Consider the following 15,000-nt stretch of genomic DNA (forward strand, 5'->3'; position numbering starts at 1 on the left):
CACACACACATGTATATATAAACATTTTTCACATACATTCACACATCTCCACATTCTTATTGTCTGACACACACACACACACACACATAAGCACACAAATTAAACAGTTATTTACACATGACAATACAAACAACCACAGACACCATATCATCAAAACTTCCTATCATTTCTTCTCATTGAAGTTGACTTGAATTATCAAAAATCTCCTGCAGACTAATTCAATTGAAGCTTGGAGCCAAATTAAGAAGTCTCGTTATGTTTATAAACAAAGTGAAACAGCAAGAATTAGCGATGGCCTCTGTCACTAAATAGTAAACACAAACAATTTACCGACTGGTATAAATTTGTTTGCTATGAAGAAGGAAGGATGATCTTGATACTTTGGTAGTTACTAGCCTTGGATGTGTAACTGGTACTTAATTTATCAACTCTGAAAGGATGAAAGGCAAAGTCATTCTCAGTGGAATTTGAACTCAGAGCATGGAGACAAATGAAAAGTTAGTAAGCATTTCACCAGGCGTGCTAACAATTCTGCCAGCTCACCGCCTTATTAATAATAATAATAATAATGGTTTCAGATTTTGCCACAAGGTCAGCAATTTTTGAGATGAGGGGATGAGTGGATTACATTAACCCCAGTATTTAACTGGTACTTATTTTTATCAACCCCAAAAGAATAAAAGGCAAAGTCGACTTTGGCAAAATTTGAACTCAGAACACGAAGACAGATGAAATAACGCTAAGCATTTCATCCAGCGTGTTAAAAATTCTGCCAGCTCACTGCCTTAATAATAATAATAATAATAATAATAATAATAATGATAATATACATATTAACACTATGGACATACAAATATTGATACTACACATATTAACACTGCTCACACACACACATCGTTACACACAGACACATTAACTTACACATATATATATACACATTAAGACAACAATCACCTCGCAACTATGCATTACACTCAGTTCTGATTATTACATTTAATCATATATTTTAGACTGACTTCTCCAAATTAAGAGAACTTAATGTTATGCTCTGTGTTCCGCCTGTGTAACTCTCCTCATGAGAGAAATAAATTAAGTTTATGCCTCCATCTTAGAACTTCATCAACAAAAATTCAAAATTCACTTATACTCACTTTATTATTGTCTTCATTATCTCTCTCTTCTTTCCTCTCTCTCTCTCTCTTCTTTCCTCTCTCTCTCTCTCTTCTTTCCTCTCTCTCTCTCTCTTCTTTCCTCTCTCTCTCTCTCTTCTTTCCTCTCTCTCTCTCTCTTCTTTCCTCTCTCTCTCTCTCTTCTTTCCTCTCTCTCTCTCTTCTTTCCTCTCTCTATTTATCTGCCTGTCTATCTATTTCTCTGTCTGTTACTCTCCAATTTATTTTTATATGTCATTCTTTCTGTGTGCTATTTCTATTTATTTCTCTATCTCGCATGTGTGTGTGTGTGTGTGTGTGTGTGTGTGTGTGTGTGTGTGTATCCATGCAGAGACACAGCTGTGTTGTTAGACAATTCACTTTGCTATTGTGTAGTCCTGAGTTCTATTTCACTGCATGGCCCCTTGGGTTAATGTCTTCTAAAATACCAGGCAAACCGAAGCCTTGTCAGCCGTTTCAGTTGAGAGAAACTGATGAAAGCCAGTCATGTGTGTGTGTGTGTGTGTGTGCATGCAAGTGCATATGTATACATACATATATACATACATACATACATCATCATCATCATCCATCATCATCCATCATTTTGAATCCGGGTTTTGTCCCTGTTAACGAAGGTGGCTGGATCTACCTCAATGCCATAGCAACCACCATCTCACCCGGTTTTGGTAAGGGGCTCTGAAAGGGGTCTCAAGGAGTAGTGTCCCTACCTTCCTGTGCTAGTTTTCCACTACATTTCTTAAACATCGTGGTAGAGGCCTTAGTCTCGGGACCACTCATGTCTAGAAACTGAGGTTTTGGGGTAAGGAAAGGCATACTCCTCGTAGAAAATCCAGCTACAAAATAAAACCCCTCGTGATAATACATATATATATATATATATATATAAATATATATAGCTGAAATTTATAGAAGAACAAAAAATAAAGACGGGTGTAAGAACAACAAGCAAGTGTAATACTTTGATGCTAGGTTTTGTTGAGACACTAAATTAATGGGGACATAAAAACACACTTGACACAGTTGTCAAGAGGTGAGCAGGGGAACAAGTAGACACAATGATGCACACACACACACACACACACACGATATGGTTCTTTCAGTTTCTGTCTACCAAATCCAATCACATTCATTTGTTTAGTTTTACCTCTAGTTTCACATGCGACCATGGTTTATATAAATACTTATTGCTGGGGCACAGTTTTACAGTAGGATGCTCTTCTTTTACTACACATTGTATTTATTTGTTTCTCTCTCAATTTCTAATAATATAGAAAAATATATATATGTATGCAATCAGTCAGATGACCAGAATTAGTACATATACTCTAGATAATGCATTGAGTGCGTTTTTCTTCCTTTTGCACAAGCATACACATATCACTTTTTTGCTCCATTCTCTTTTTACACTTTTCATTACATCAATCATTTTCTTTACTTCATACAATATTCTCTCTCCTGTCCACTATATTTCATTGTCTTTTTAAAGATTACACATAATCTCACAAGCTATCTCTCTCTCTTTATCTCTCTCTCTCTCTATCTATCCTCTCTCTGGCGTTCCACCCAAGTCTCATTCTACAGCTTTGGTTTTCTCTGTCACTCTCTCTGGATTATTTGGAAATCCTGTCCACATCACTTACTTGCTCCCAACTTTACACGTTTTCTGAGAGTTGTTTTCTATTTTTTCATTTTTATTTTGTTCTTTGGTTTCCATTGTACAATTTTTTATTATTTATCTATCAGTTTATCTATCTATCTATATATATATATGAGTGTGTGTGTGTGTGTGTGTGTGTGTGTGTATGAATAGATAGATATGCATATATATATTTACACACATATACACACAAACATATATGTGTATATAAATATGCATATATACATACCTACACAAACATGCACATATATATATACAGGTATATACATATATATATATATATATATGTATGTATATATACACATATATATACATATGTATATATACATATATATATACATATGTATATATACATATATATATATACATACGTATATATACATATATGTATATACTTATATATACATATATATATACATATAGATATATACATATATATACATATATACATACATATATATACATGTGTGTGTGTGTGTATGAATCATGTATGTGACTATAACAACAAATATTAATATATATATATATATGCATACACATACATCATATGCATATATATCAGTGGAGAGAGAGAGTGTGTGAGAGAGAGAGTGTGAGAGAGAGAGAGAGAGAGAAAGAGAGAGAGAGAGAGAGAGAGAGAATTCTAAATGTAGTATAGTTGTATATGTATGCATGTAGTATATGTACATGTGTGTTTATTTCATTTACTTGAAGAAGGATTATTTCATCTCATTTCAATAACAATAACAAAAATGAAAAAAAAAAAAAACTAATAAAATAAAATTATAAAACTGAACATGTGTATAAAATGAAGGAAAAAAAAAGAAATTAATAGATTGGATGAATAAGAGGAAGGAAATCATTTTTTAATAATATATATATATGTGTATATATAAAGTATATGTATATATTTTTTATATATATATACATATATATATGCACATATTCATATATATATATATATATATATATATTAAATATGTATATATATATATATATATATATATATATATATATATATATATATATATATATATATATATATATATATATATACATATATATATGCACATATTCATATATATATATATATATATATATACATATATATATGCACATATTCATATATATATATATATATATTAAATATGTATATATGCACATATTCATATATATATATATATATATTAAATATGTATATATATATATATATATATATATATATATATATATATACATATATATATGCACATATTCATATATATATATATATATATTAAATATGTATATATATATATATATATATATATATATATATATATATATACATATATGTATGCACATATTCATATATATATATATATATATTAAATATGTATATATATATATAAAATATGTATTTAATATATATATAGATAGATATATAGATATCAATAGAGAGATGTGATATGTGTATACAAATATATTATAATAGATATAGATAGATAGATGTAATATGTGTATGCATATTATTATTATTTGATATATATATATATATATATATATATATATATATATAATAAGATATATATATAGAGAGAGACAGAAGTAATATATAAGTATGTAAATTATATTATACATATGTGTGTGTGTATGTGTGTGTGCATGCATGTGTATGTATGAGTGAGTTTGTGTTTGTGAGCATATGTGTTAATGGAATGAATGTTCATCATTTTTCTATTTCTATTTCAAGATGTTCATTAAAACTAAAATGAACCATTTACTGTATATATCATTTCAGCAGGAAGAGATGGTGGGGGAAGAGGTGAAGGACGAAGAAGGGAAGTAGGGTGAGGTGTGAAGGTGGGAGTAGATGTTGGGAGGGGGGAGGGGGCATATATCAGAAGTTCAATGAATGATTTCCAGGAAGTTGCTTTTGCAGATATATAGGGGATGGCTTGTCATGCGATGGTGTTGGTCCTGGTGATGAGTGTGATAGTGGTGGGTGTAGTGTGGTAGTTTTGGTGATGGTGGTTGTGGTGGTGGTGGTGGTGGTAGTTGTGGCCATGGTGAGGAAGGTTATTCTAATAATGATAATGGTGATGATGGTGATACAGTTGTGGTGGTATTGCGTATAATGTTGGTGGTAGTAATTATTCTTATGTTTGTGATGATGATAGTTGTGGTGATGGTTGTAGTGCTGGCAATGGTGGTATTACTTGTAGTGGTATCAGTGTTTGTAGTGGCTGTAGGTGGGTGGATGGTTGTTATCGTTGTTATTGGTGGTGGTGGTCGTGGAAAGTTTCATGGTGGTGTCTTTGGATGTCACAGAGAAAGTTGTTATTGTTCTTGAATTCCAGGTCAGCTCTGATGAAGCAGGTTCATCATCAAAAGACATTCCAAGGAAGGCCATCACATTTTTTTGCTATTTTCGAGATAGAGTACTAAAAATTTCCTTGTACAAGGTATATCTTTATTAATACCACAAAGTGTATTGTGGGGAACATTAGGCTGCTATTTATAGCAGGTTGAGCGTTCAGATAGAGGCATCCTTTGATGATATTGATGGTGGTGTTGTCAGTTTTGGGACTGAAGATGATACTAATAGTAGTTATTCTCATTACTGAGCTGGCCTATGGTCAAGGTTTTTCAGCATTGGAAACATGCATTGGCCTTACCAGAAATACCTTTAAGACTCGATATCTACAATAAATACCCTCATTCACAGATAATGAAAAAAGTTAATTTGGCTTCAATATTAAAATTCCTATAAAACCCGAAGGAACCTATGTTAAGGACCTCATCAGAAGATGGTGTCCTGCAACCAAACCTAAAAAGTTCTGCTTACTAGCTGGATGATGCAAACTGGATACTCTGAGGAAAATACTAGCACTAACTCTTCCAGCAAATAACCCTAATAAAAGAGCTGAAATATTTTAATCCTGTTTGTTAAAAAGCGAAGATGCTCATATATATATATATATATATATATATATAATTGACATATATATTTATATAACTTTTAGCTTACAGAAAGTTACAAGATTACCTTTAATGCTATTTTCCACATTTTAACTTCTATCAATGATATGTGTAACCGATAATATTTAAATAAATTAGTATGTGTATTAATTTTATAAATATGTGGCAAATGATGTTTTTAACTCTGTCTATTAAACTAGAAGTACTAAATTCGGAAGTATCTGTGAAACTTCTGCTTTTCTCCTATGTTAAATGCATTGCTTCCAACTATCGTTTTAGCCATTTTTTTTTTTATAAACAAGCACATTTATTCCACAATGTCTATTGCTTTGTAATAATTTATTGAGCTGTTGTTTACTATAGATACATTTTATAATGCCTATACATCAATTTAGTGTATATGTGTGTGTATTAGTATACACACACACATACCCATATATAACTACATATACAAATATATATATACAAATGTTACTTTGTAATAATTATTTATATACACACACACATATACATATATATACACACATATGTGCATTAATATATATGCATATGTGTACATAAGTATACATTCATACATATGTGTGCGTGCGTGCGTGCATATATATACACATACATACACTAATATGTAATGAATATGTATTACGAAAAAATGGGCTATATATGTGTATGTGCATATATATATATATATATATATATATATATATATATTGCTTTTTTCATGCAAATTTCTCCTGAAACTTATATATCTATGAATTTATTGGATATATGTAATTTCACATTTTCTATCATTATTTTTTTACTAATTTGAAGTAGACATGTTTCTGAAGTAAGCATATTCAAGATGTATTTATTTCTTGTTTAACTATTATCATTATTAAAAATATTAACAACAACAACAACAAGGATACCATTATCAATAGTGCTATTATTGAAAGTAAGATTGTTATTATTATAATAATGGTAATAATAATAATAATAACAATAATAATGATATTACTTTCAATAATAGTTATATTGATAATGATATTATTATTATTATTATCATTGTTGCCTTAAATGAAAAGCTCATCTAATTACTTGCATATAACCTAAAGGTAAAATCTGACAATTTTTTAAAACAATGACATTGAAAATGTATGATGTATAAGGGATTATTAAATCTGCATAAACTCACACAAACCCACATATTCATTGGCCTACACTTTGCACAAATACATTACATACACACACACACACACACACACACACACACACACACACATCAATATATATATGTATAATGTGTATAAGTTCTCTGTATCTATCTTTTTCTTTCTCTCTCTCTCTCTATATGTGTGTGTGTGTATGTATATATGTATATATATATATATATAAATATATATATATTCACACACACATACCCATCCATCCATCTACCTATATGTATATACATACATATACACACATATATACATATGTATACATTTATACATGCACGCGCGCACACACACGCACACACACACACACACACAATATACACACACACATATGCAGTCCTGCTTCTTTAGTGTCCTGAATATGTTGCTCTCAACAATTGTTTGACCCAATTTTTCATATCTAAATTTTGAACATATGCATATAAGTGTGTGTGTGTGTGTGTGTGTGTGTGTGTGTACATGTGTGAGTGTGTGTCTTTTTGTGCATATATTTGTGTTTGTGTTGGTGTGTCCATTTGAATTTGAATGTCATCTTTCCATTACCTTGAAGCTCTTTGAGTATTCTCTTCTATTCTTCTGTATAACACTACACAATTTCCTAGTTCTCCTGGCCTTATGGAATTTATGCTCTTTCTATCTCATGATATTATCATTCTCTCCACTCTATTTTTGAATTTCCCAGTTCCTATGTATCCAACAAATATGCATACATACAAAAATATACACATACATGCATATGTGTATATATATATATGTGTGTATATATATATATATATATATATATATATATATATATATATATATATTTATATATATATATATTTATCATTCGTTCACTTACATCTATAGTTCCCTGCTACTATAGGTTGCTCACATTTACTTATGAAGCACTACTTTGCAGCTAGATACCTTTCATGTTTGTAACTCTTACCTGTTTTACAAGTAAGGGCTTTTATATTCTTCTTTTTGTTCAAAATCACACAGCTACAAGATAATTTGTTGACAGACTATGTCCCTCTTTTGTCAATCTTTTGCTCTAACTCTTTCATCAGGTTTGCTGAATATAAACATTCACTTACTCATGTATACTTTCACATACATGCATTCCATAATATCATGCACGTCCCCTTAACCCTAATACGAAGATTCTGGTTATTGAGTTCCACAATTATGGAAATTGTAAATTATGATCGCTTGTGTTGTGATATGACCTGAAATTCCGTTCTTACTGCAATTCATATAAATTTTTTACAATTATTAAAGTTAAACTCATGGTTCATAAACACATATAAAAAAATTTTATTTTATTTTTAGACATAATATATTTCCCATGACATTTCAAAATGTCCATTCAATTCTCTTTTTATTTTGATATTCCCATTTTGTGTTCATTTTTGTTGATTACATCTTATCAAATATTTTTACAAATATTTTTTCTCCAGATATATATTATTTTACATTGCTCTCAACAATTTGCCAACACTTAGTCATACCTCTCTCATACTTAAATTTTTCCTGTTCTTAAAATACCTACCTACTCCTTTCTCTTCCTGACACCACTTTTTTGCAAGGATGACAATTCTTATTGTTAATTTTAATCATATATTACTTTCTTCCACATCATACTGCTCCCATCCATCCATTAATTTCACTTTCTTATTCCCTTAGAAGGGATTAGAACTCTATCCAGGAAATTATCATTTCACAATCATGAGTAAGTTGCAACCAGACCACGTCAGTTTCACATAAACAACCTAAATTTTGATCAATCAGCTTAAAGCTACATCATCAAAATCATCTCAAATGTTCTTGAGATTCGAGTGCTTTTTCTTATGTGATAAACAGTACCCAAAGATCTAAGAGAAGAGGTTTGAGAGCACCACAAACAACACACCTCTTACCTCCCACCATAAGCCAAATCAGAACAGAGCACTGATGATATTTCAAGCAAGACATATCTCAGCTCTCACCAAGTAAATCAAGGAAAGATCTTCGTTTTGGTGGTCTTTTACCTTTCAGGTAACCAATGATTGAGCAAATGCAATTAAGTTGACCCGAAGTCTTTGTTTTGTTGCTAGTGAGGATTTGATAATTTATGTATTCATGCTCAGCCTTCCCAAATTAAAATTTGTTGTTGGAAGTTTGCAAGTTTGTTTTGTGGTAATATACATAGGCAGCTTAATCTGACATCAGAGCAACATAAACTTGGACAATAATGCAAACACAGCAATACTATTAATGTACCGTGGCACCTTTCTTGCATCCAAAGTAATGATACCATTATACAGGGTGTCCACAAAGTCTGGGTACATGGGATTGATTAACACATACTTTTAAAACAAAACAATTTTATTTAATTAAAATGTTAGTAAATAATATTTTCACAATGATTTCCATCATTTTCAATGCATAACTTGATGCACCTTGCAAAATTCAGGTGAACTTGATTAAATAAGTCTACATTGCCATCAATTTCAGTACACTGACTGATAATAGTTCTCTCATGTGGTTTAAAATAAATTTAGGAAAGTAAAGTATTTTTTTAATTTAATTTAAACAAAAGTAAAAAAGGAAAATTATTATTTCTTATATTTAGTTGTTTATGTTATGATTTTATTTACTCCATGTACCCAGGCTTTGTGGATGCTAAGCTTGATACTTTAGAAAGTTTAATGCAGCAGAGAAACTCACCCATTCTGCAAATGTATGAAAAATTGCAATGTCTAATTGGGAACAATAAGAAGCAAAACTGAGAAGCAAAATGAAATCAATGCTGAAGCAGATTCTCTGATAGGTTAATGGAAATTGTTCTTTTCTCCTCCTTAAATTTAGTATGATTTTTAATATGGAAAGGCTGTTGGACGAGCTGGTACTTGATAATTTTTCATTCAAAAGCTAATGTTTGTATGAAGATTTGCAGAGAACTGTGCAGTAATTGATGAAAACAGTTACTTATAAGAAAAGACTGCTTTAAAATTGGTTCTTTGCTTTCTGAGCTCAAATCCCAGCAAGGTCAATAGTGCCTTTGATGGTTCCATCATCATTAAAGTACAAATCTTGTACTTTGTTGATTCCATCTACAACTTACTCTCTCTCTCTCTCTTTGTCTTTCTCCCTCTCTCTCTCTCTCTCTCTCTCTCCCTCTTCGTCTTTCTCCCTCTGTCTCTCTTCTCTCTGAATTGGCTAGACTCACCATTCTAAGGCTCTTAGGTGATCACTGATATGGTTCCATTTACTAGAAGTTGAAAATGTTTGAATGCACTTTCCAAAGATGGTATGATATGCAGTACAGCACAAATATATATTTATTCGCATATAGATATGCATGTGTGTATATATGTACATACATACATATTTATATATGTTATATATGTAAATATGTATGCATGTATGTATGTATGAATGTACGTATGTATCTATCTATATATATTACACATACATACATACATACATATATACATACATACACAAGTTTAAGCACAACGATATGTATTGACATATACAAATACCACCTCCCATATATATATATATATATATATACATGTAGAGAGAGGCAGAAGGAAAGAGATAGCAAGAGAAAAAGAAATGAAGAGATGGACAGCAACATAGATGCACAAACAAATGTTGGGTTTGTTGGAGGAGAAGGAAAGATTAAGAAATTTGTCTAGAAACAAGAAATATTACTTGGTATTCCAAAAGGGGGAGTAAATTATAAAAGGGAGAGGAGGAGGAGGAGTTTGAAAGAGAAAGATAATGAAAGAGAAAGATAACAGGGAGGAGAAAATGTAAGAAAATATTTAATGGCAAAGGCGTCAGTAATATAATAGATAGAAGATTGAGAAGAATTTGTGGTCATGATGGGGGGGGGGGAGTGTTGGTGCTAGTGATTGTTGTGGTGAGGTTCCCATACAGTGAGAACTGGGAATGGATGAGGTGGGATAGATCGGCACAGCTTGGCAGTGTTTAGAACAAAAAAAAAATATTATTTTGAAACAGAATGCAATAAGCAAGCTGGAATATATTAAAGGATTTCATTAAAAAATCCTAATAAATAAAGTTCTCCCCAACCACCAACAAAATTAGTGCACAATTATTTGAACTCATTTCACACTCTATATACACATGCTTTGTATGTATATCACTATAATGTATACTCACAGATGCATACACAAATACACACACACACATATATTCATACATACATATAATATATGTGTGTGTATATATATGTGTATATATAGACACACATATATATATATATGTATATTCATTTATTTATATATATATAATATTTTAGGTATATATAAATTTTATGTATATCTATATATTTGTAGACACATTTATGTATATATGCGTGTGTTTATATATCTATATGCATATATATGTATACATATATATGTGTGTGTATATATATATATATATATGCATATATATGTACACATATATATGTGTGTGTGTATATATATATATATGTGTGTGTGTGTGTGTGTGTGTGTGTGTGTGTGTGTGTGTGTGTGTGTGTGTGTGTGTGTATGTATATCAATCAGCCAACACCTTGCCATGTTCGAAAAATATTACATTATTAAAATGCTGTAAGAACATCGATAATATCCAAAGAGAAAATTATTTGGACAGTGAGAGAAAAAAAAAGAAAGAAAATTTTAATCTTCTCTTCCAACAATTTTCATTCAAAATTTATATTATTATTTTCATTATTTTTATTCTTATTATCATTATTATTATTATCATTATTTTTACACATATTATTATTATTATTATTATTATGATTATTATTATGATTATTATTATTATTACCTTTTTCGTTAATATCATCATAATTATCATTATTTTTCATTATCATTATTACAATTATTTCTGTACTGGCAGTATTATCAATGTTTTCTTCTGCTTTCCATTTTATGTTTTATATATATTCCATTTAATTCCAGTGTCGTTTTTACTGTGATGAAATTAAGAAACCATTACAACATATGTAGTGGCACAACCAAACATACAATGATACTTGTGGAAGAATGAAATGATAAGAAGATAATATTTTACATATGCTTGTTTTCATTTTGTTTAATATTTTTTCTATACTGAAAAAAAAAAAGCACTTTTCTGTCTCCTAGATGATAAGATTTTTTTAACAAATCTTACAAAGAATTTAGATTCTGAAATTTGGTTACATATTTTCATCTGCGATATATTTTCTGTTGACTTCAGCAAAATTATTCTATATCCTTACGATTATCTTCTATAGATATATATCATCATCATCATCATCATCATCGTTTAACGTCCGCTTTCCATGCTAGCATGGGTTGGACGATTTGACTGAGGACTGGTGAAACCGGATGGCAACACCAGGCTCCAGTCTGATTTGGCAGAGTTTCTACAGCTGGATGCCCTTCCTAACGCCAACCACTCAGAGAGTGTAGAATATATATATATATATATATATATATATATAAATGCTAAAATGAATGTATGTATTGTTCAAGGTATAGGCTACTGTTTTGTACATAGGCTAGTCAAAGTTTGTATAGGCAAACATCTTTGTAATGCTTTTCAGAATCAAAAAAACCCAAGCTAAAATAAATTTTTCTGAAATTTGCTCATTTTAAATATTTAGGAAAAACTAAATATATTATTCGGCCTTTGTCGCTGCAACAGACAAACTAAGGGTTGGACATGAGATATGAAGGAATACTTAGTATAAAATCTATATGAACACATGAAAGATGCAGTCCTCCTGATTCAGGGAAGACACCAATTAAGGCATGAAACCCAAAAGGTTCATGATCACTCTAGCCATGAAGGCCACAAGCTTTCACTAAACTGTTCTTTTCCAATGTGTGGGTACATGCTTAGAGTTGTTTTATCCATTTAATCATTTTCACCACAGCCACCCATATTTTGAAACACTCACTGGCAGAAACCACTTCTCTCTCCACACTTACTTATATTTCTGAGAGGAACTTGAAGAATAATAAAAATATAGAAGCTATTAAATGTTATAATTTAACATGAAAGTTAAAAACTTTATGTCTAATTGTTATTCTAGACATACTAGTACAACACTTCATCATCTGTAACTGTCTATGCATCCACAACTGCAATTTCAGTCTATTATAAGATATAAGAAAAAACTATAAAGAAAATAAAACCTAGAAAATGGGCGATGGCAGCTATAACAATGCTGAAATGCAATGCAAAATAGTATACAAAACCCAGTTCCAGATAAGTAAAAATAAAACATGTTATTAATAATAAAAAAAAAATTTCAAATCATTATTATAGCAGCATTATTCCCATGCCATTCTCCAGTTAAAATTGTTATAAATACTGCTACTAATAATTCAGTTTAGGAAAGAAAGACATTGATAGATAAATGAATCTAGAAACTTTATTTTAAACAAAAAGTAAAGTAAATATATAAAGATTGAATATGAAAATACAAAACAAAAAAAATAATTAAAAATATATAAGATTGAAAAACAATCGTGTTTTCATTAAGACAATTCTTAAAACAAAAGCCATTCCCTATGTAAGAAATAAATGTCTATATATATTTATACACACACCTATGCATACATGCATATATATGTATATATATATATTTGTATTGTTATATCACAATTTTTATTAACATTTCAGTGTAAATTAACTCTGACCTGAGCTAGCCTTGTTATTAAAATAATAAGATGAATTATGTCTCTGTGCAAAACAAAGATTAGTAAAGGAAAAATAACTAAACTAAAGTTACAACTGATTAATTAATGGTGGTTAAAATGAAAAATATATGAAACTTATAGTGTGATTCTTAAAGAAATAGGTACTTAAATGTCATTAGCCAGCTGGAAGAGATGTCTTCCTGGGGCTATAAACATCAGTAGCGCTGTCCTGTATAGGACGCTACACCTGGTTGGCAATTATATGTTATGATTCCATCTTGCTACTGTCTATATCTCATTCAGAGATTAAATATAGCTTATATATATATATATATATATATATATATATATAGATATATATATATATATATATATATATATATATATATATATATATATATATATATATATATATATATATATATATATATATATAAGGTGAAGTATATTTGCCACTTAAATGTGGCTGACCCCTAACTAAGGGTGGATGATACTGTTGCTTTTAGCCCCAGGAGAACATCTCCAGTTGGCTATTGACACACATGTGTGTCCTCTCTGTATTTGCAAAGGGAAGTCATCCTTCCCATCTTGATCTGCGATACGTATGGACTCGAGTTTTGGGGTATTTACCCGTCCTCAGTGTATGACAATCGCCGACCTTTGCCAATACAGACAGGACACAGATGTGTGTCAATAGCCAGCTGGAGGAGATGTTCTCCTGGGGATAAAAGCAACAGTAACATCCACCCTTAGGGGTCAGCCACATTTAAGTGGCAAATATACTTCACCTTGTCGTGCAGTTACTGTTAATACCTTGTTCAGAGATTTAACATATATATATATATATATATGCATATACACACATGCACAAACACACATATCAACAGTTATATATCCATATATATATATATATATATATATATATATATATATGTGCGTGTGCATGTTCATGCGTAAGTACCTTTTATGTTTTGCTGTTACAATATTTTTCTTATACTGTTTTAGTATTTAAACATTTTTTATTAGTTTCTTTCCTTGTTACATATTTATCTAGCTAGAAAAGGAAATAATTATTGCAACGAAATTACAGTAAGTTTTAGTAGGATAATATAAGATCCGCAGGTGTTAATACAATGCGAAAGTCAGGCCCTACAGTAATATTAATTAAATGATTGTAACAACAAAATTAATTATGAAGATGACTAACATTATATTAATACCTTAATTTGGTATTAGAACATAAATTTGTAATAATAAGGTTATAGTCAATTAACACTCCAGCAGATGACTCCAATAGATAATTATTCCTTAGTTGATCAACTGAGCAGAATTTAAGG

General features: G+C 30.2%; 1 protein-coding gene across 9 annotated transcripts in view; it reads right to left on the minus strand.

The window, feature by feature from the left end:
- The window catches only part of LOC106876779 (uncharacterized), a 786,971-nt gene that overhangs the window by 496,907 nt on the left and 275,064 nt on the right, over positions 1–15,000 (minus strand). The gene's annotated exons all lie outside the window — the stretch shown is intronic.

This window comes from Octopus bimaculoides, chromosome 16 (genome assembly GCF_046866305.1).
Source record: "Octopus bimaculoides isolate indiv1 chromosome 16, ASM4686630v1, whole genome shotgun sequence".
Taxonomy (NCBI): domain Eukaryota; kingdom Metazoa; phylum Mollusca; class Cephalopoda; order Octopoda; family Octopodidae; genus Octopus; species Octopus bimaculoides.